Genomic DNA, 6,064 nt, shown 5'->3' on the forward strand with positions numbered 1-6,064 from the left:
CCGCGACAAGTCTGCGTCGTAGATTTGGCAAGGATTTTCTGGCCAAGTTGGATTTTTAGTAAGGGCATTTTAGATTTTTCCCAAATTGTTAGCTAATGAACCTAGATGTTTTTAAGACCTAATTCAACTCTATAAATTAACCTAAACTTCTAATTCTATTCATTCTTCTACAATTCACCTACTCAAATATTCTTCTCTCTACAAAAAACTCTCAAGGACTCCATTGAAGACTTTAAGTAAATTCACTCAAGCTCTCCATCAAAACTCTCAAGTTCTTCTAAATTATTTGCTGTTGTCACTTAAGGTATATGGGTATTGATTCATGGATTCTTTCATCCATGAAGCCCAATCAATTTCTCAAGTTTTCTATCAAATTAAAGTTTGGTATTCTGTGGGTTTTATGATCTCTCTTCCTATTGCATGAATTTTGATTCAAAGTATGATCATGAGTCTATTTTAATATAAATTGATAGTTATTGCATTAAATTGAAGATTTTTCCATGAATTCTCCTATTTTAATTTCTAGGGTTCATGATGTAAAATATGAGTATTTTCAATTATACTTCCTAATGATATTATCTGTATGAATTATGTATGGGATAAATAAAATTTTATGACCATGCATGTTTTCAAGTAAATTTCATGGTTTTCAAATCAATTGATCATGCATTCATGTCTTACCCTAATTTCAAGTTCAAGCTATGGTCATGAATTTTCAAAGTATGAATTATGATTATGTATTTCAATTATGATATGTTTATGTATTTATGATTTGTAATGTGGAAGGACAATACCCGTATTACACTCATGTTATGAAAATGAGCTACTCTATGATTTTCAAACCTATGATAATGACTATGATATATGTCAATTATGATTTCTATACTATGTATATATTCTGTGGGATTTGACTTAGCACCGAATGTGGACTTGGGATGGAAACTCAAAATATGGGGTCCTTATATAAAGTCTATTGTCTTATAACTATATGCCATCATAGGTATAAAGGGATTAGAGGCGAATACCCAAATCTCTAAAAGGTGAGTACCTGAAATATCAAGGATTGGAGGTGAGTAACCAAGTCTGAGAATTAGGGGTGAGTACTCGGTTCACATAACTGTTTAGTGGATCCACTTAGGCATGTAGGAGTCTACCTTGGCAAGTAGTCTCCCCCTTTCCTCTGATGTAGGGGCAACATTGGGATTTCATGTTATAGCTCACATGGTCTTGTTGTCGGTTATGGTTCTTTTCCCACGTATGTATGATCTCTTAAGTATGTTATGATTTTAAATTATGTTTTTTAAATGCTTTGGTCAATATAATTTTCTCATTACTTTACTTATGTAACCTTATCATATGTTTTACTTGACCATTGCATTCCATAATTTGCGTTGCATGTCACGCCCTCATACTTAGTACATTCCAATGTACTAATGCATACTTTTTGCCTACATTGTCTCATAATATAGGGGTTGAGGATGAAGATCATACTCATCTACGCAGTTAGTAAGCTTTTTCTATTCGGAGGTGTTTGTGGTGAGTCCTCATTTATCGGGGACTAGTCATCAAGTTGGTTAATGTTTTTAAAGACTTTTGTTATGTTTCATATTGAGGGTGATCTAGTGACATGTCTTAGCCCCCGCCCATGCTCATGTGTAAAGGTATCTAGTTGGACAATTGTTTTGAGTCTATATTGTCATGTGATATTCTTCATTTATTAATCATGGTTTAGACTCTCTTATGATGTTTCCAATTTTGCTTTACCTTATTTATGCTTATGATATATACAAGAGGCTTGGATGGAGCCCTTTAAGGTTTCGATCATCATGTTATGACTAGGCCGTAGGTCAGGTTGTGATAATAATTCTACATACTCCATTCATCCTGGTTCGATGAAAATGTACCGAGACTTAAAAGAGTTCTATTTGTGGGGTGGCATGAAAAAGGACATAGCAAGGTTTATGTCCGAATTTCCGAATTTCCAACAAGTGAAGGGCAAATATCAAAGGTCGGGGGGCCTTAGCCCAAGACATTGAAATCCCTACTTCGAAGTGGAAAGATGTGGATATGTATTTTATAGTGGGTTTGCCTCAGACTTGGAAGAGTCATGATTCGATTTGGGTAATTGTTGATAGAATGACTAAGTTGGTTGACTTCCTATCGGTTAAGACTTCCTATAGTGCCGAAGACTATGCCAAGTATATTCGAGAGTTAGTGAGGTTGTGTGGTATGCTGTTATCCATTATTTCAGATTGTGGTACCCAATTCACTTCTCACATTTGGAGATCATTTCAAAAGGTCCTCGGTACTAAGGTAAAATTGAGCACTACATTTCATCCTCAAATAGATGGGCAAGCCGAGAGGACTATTCAAACACTAAAGGATATATTAAGAGCTTGTGTGTTGGAGTTTAAAGGAAATTGGGATAATCATTTACCTCTCATCAAGTTTACCTATAATAATAGTTACCACTCAAGTATTGAGATGGTGCCTTTTGAGGCTTTGTGTGGGAAATGATGTAGATCCGCGGTTGGTTGTTTGAAGTAGGTGAGATGACCTTGTTGGTCCCCAATTTGGTACTTGATTCTTTAGAGAAGGTGAAGATCGTTAGAGAAAGATTGAAGATAGCTCAAAGTTGTCAAAAGTCATATTTCGGCACTAGAAGAAGGGATCTTGAGTTTAATGTGGATGATTGGGTGTATATGAAGGTTTCACCCATGAAAGGTATGGTTCAGTTTGGTAAGAAAGGGAAATTGAGCCCTGAGTATATAGCGCCTTAAAGAATCGTGAGACATATTGGCAAGGTTGTGTATGAGTTGGAGTTGCCATTGAAAATGGTCATGGTTCATCTGGTGTTCCATGTGTCTCTATTGAGAAAATGTGTGGGTGATCCTTGTTCCATTGTTCCTTTGGGAGTAGTGAATGTTGAAGAAAACTTGACCTATGAAGAAGTCCTGGTTGAAATTTTAGACCGAAAAGTTAAGAAATTGAGGAACAAAGAAGTTGCATCTGTTAAAGTCCTTTGGAGGAATCAACAAGTAGAAACTGCTACATGGGAAATAGAAGAGGATATAAATAAGTGATACCCTCACCTTTTTCCCTCTACTCAAGCCTAAGGAATTAATTTGTCCTTGCTCAATTACTTAAAATCCTTGCATTCTAATTTTTCTTGTCATTTGCATGCAAAATTATGAAATATGTTTTGAACGATGTTTTAAATTGCACTATTGGATTAATGATGGGTTTTTGGTTTATACTATACTCTACTCAATCTAAGTCTTGTCTCATTCGAGGATGAATGTTCCCAAGGGGAGATAATGTAACACCCCCTAAAAACGTTATATATGGTGTTTCAATTCTCGATGAAAATGATATTACTTCTGTACTTTGGGCATAATTTTTCACATAATAGTCCATATTAGGTGATTCAAATTTCTTAATAACACCAACGTCATTACCTAAAACTTTTATGAAGACCATAGCTTAAGATTTAGAATCTAAGTAGGTCCAATAAATTAGTCTTTGCAAGACCTAATGCTGTGATGAAATGGAGTAATTATAGAAAACAAATCATATATCATGGTAGGATGCTCCAAATCAGTTGATTCTTGAATTACATGAGAAGAAGACTTCTACAACTATAATTCATTAGAAGACATCAAATCCTAATTAAGATGTTATCTTATTCAAACATAGCTCTGAAAAAGGGGTATTTCATAAAAATAAGATTCATCTCACCAATCATAGAAGATCTAGATCCATTTGACATCACCATGACATCAATAGTCCTCAATTTGACATCACCCATGACATCACAATCCTCTATTAAATTTTCAAATTTTTCTTTATAATTATTTTAATTATTGTTAGGTCCCTCCTTCACACCATAAATACCCACCATATTTCATTATTTTGTTCATCAAACTTTCTCAAACAGCTCTTCTCTCTATACACTTCTTTACTCATTCTCAAAATATAGATTTAGTTTTTAGTAGTGTAAAAATACATTTCTAGTGATTCATACACTCTGGGTAGTACACAAAATGCTACGGCGAGGAGAAAAGGCTAGGATTTAAGAGTGTTCAATAAGTCCTTCGATTTTGAGTAACGCTTCAGATTCCAGGTATGTAAGGCTTCAATAAGAGTATTTCTTCCACTCTCATACCTAAAGCATTTTGATTATATGATAAATTATGTTTATTTTCTTTAAGCTTTAGTCTAAGTTAAGTGGGTGTTTATCCATTGGTTCTTCCATCCATGTATTCAAAAACTCTTTCAACTAAATCTCTTGATTTCAAATTATATTTTCTTATGGGTAATTCTTATTTCTACTTAATAGTATGAATCATGGTTAAACTAATAATTATTGGTCTATTTTGATGCAAAATGATTTTGTATGTATGAATTGATGGTTTGCAAGTAATTTCTCTATTTATCTCTTTAAAGGCTCTTGAAATTCATGATGGTTGTTTAAAGTATGATTTTTAATTAATTGATTTCAAAGTATTTGTGCATAAATTTATTTACATACATATTTGAAAGTTGAAGTGATTTAAAACCCACCTAGTTTTACTACATTTTCAATGAAGTTTGACTTGAAAGCTTTGACTCCAAATAAATATTTATGAAAGGAATTTCTATGATCAAAAGAGAGTCTTATGAAATAAAAGAATGACGAAATGCTATGAATGATGGATTCTTTATGCTATAAGGAAAATATTTGTGTATTTGAATTATCAAATGTTTTAATGAGCTATTCCACCGAATGTGATGTTTTAAATTCTCTATCTTATACAGGTTGTATCAGAATAGTTATGCAACCTATGGATATGTATATGTTGAGTATAGGGTCAAGTGAGAAGTATACGAGAAAAGGATCTAGGATGTTTTGGATACGTTACAGAGAGATATCAAGATGGGTTAGACCAAACTACCGAGATGGGGTGAGTACTAAGGGAAAAATAGGACCTAGCTGTGGTTGAACCAATGATCTATCTCGATGTCGAGTGTAGAACAGGGGCGGAGAGGGCAAGGTGAAGCATGAAGACTAGCGAGAAGATGCTAAGGTAAATCTTGGGCTAGGTTGAGTGCCTTCACACATTATTGCAAGGATTGCAATGGAACGTGACACGAGGAATTCCAGGAGGGTCACCTATCCTAGTACTACTCTCGTCCAAGCACGTTTAACTTCAAAATTCTGGTGGGATCTGGTGCATTAGTGCTGCTATGATAGCACGAGATGGAAGAATCCAAACTAGCAGCAAAGCAACGACACGAGATTATATACCTAGAGTTTTATAAGTTACGTTAAGGGAATTATAAAAGGGCTTAAGCAAAGCAAGCAGGATTAGCTGATTACTAACAGATAGCGCACTTGTATGTCATAGTTCTTCAAAATAATACCAGTTAATAATAGGCAAAACACAGAACGGCTATATAGGTCATTATATGAGGGGTCTTCAGCACAACTTGGTAGCCGACTCTGATGGGCAAAAAGCAAAACCCAAAAAGGTGAGGGTACCAGTTGATGTCATCTAAAGAAGGCAAGAAGTAATATACGAGGTCGAAGATTCCATAATACAACCTTGGCTACAAGACTCACTTTGCACTCCCTGGACTGATAATTCTATATGGAATTATATCCACAGATTAAAAAGATCAACCTATGTTCCTCTAATCAAAGACTACCTGCTCAGTCGAGATGGTGTGAAATTATAGGTCAAGAGGGTGGTAGGACCTTACGGAGTTCTCATAGCTATTTTCCTAGATGAAGGATCCCAAGTTACAGTTAACTACCGAAGATCAGTTTACGAAGAGATTAGGAAGACAGATAGGTCTTTATACACTATTTTACCCTCATACTTATGGACAGACTAAGCTTACTAGCTTAACATTAGAAGATATGTTGTGGGCCTCTACATTTGACTCCAAAGGTAGCTCGGATAATTACCTACCACCTGTTAAAAGTACTTATGATATTAACCATCATTCTAGTATCTAAATGGCCCCATACGAGACTTGGTATGGTGAACAGTGTAGGTCGCCAATTGATTGGTTTGATGGT

At 34.9% G+C, this 6,064-nt stretch overlaps 1 pseudogene; it reads right to left on the reverse strand.

Annotated features, from left to right (window-relative positions):
* Positions 1-5,121: 5,121 nt before the first annotated feature.
* LOC129891027 (5S ribosomal RNA) lies at positions 5,122-5,238 on the reverse strand (annotated as a pseudogene).
* Between the last annotated feature and the right edge of the window lie 826 nt (positions 5,239-6,064).

The sequence above is a fragment of the Solanum dulcamara genome, chromosome 5, assembly GCF_947179165.1.
Source record: "Solanum dulcamara chromosome 5, daSolDulc1.2, whole genome shotgun sequence".
NCBI classification, from domain to species: Eukaryota; Viridiplantae; Streptophyta; class Magnoliopsida; order Solanales; family Solanaceae; genus Solanum; species Solanum dulcamara.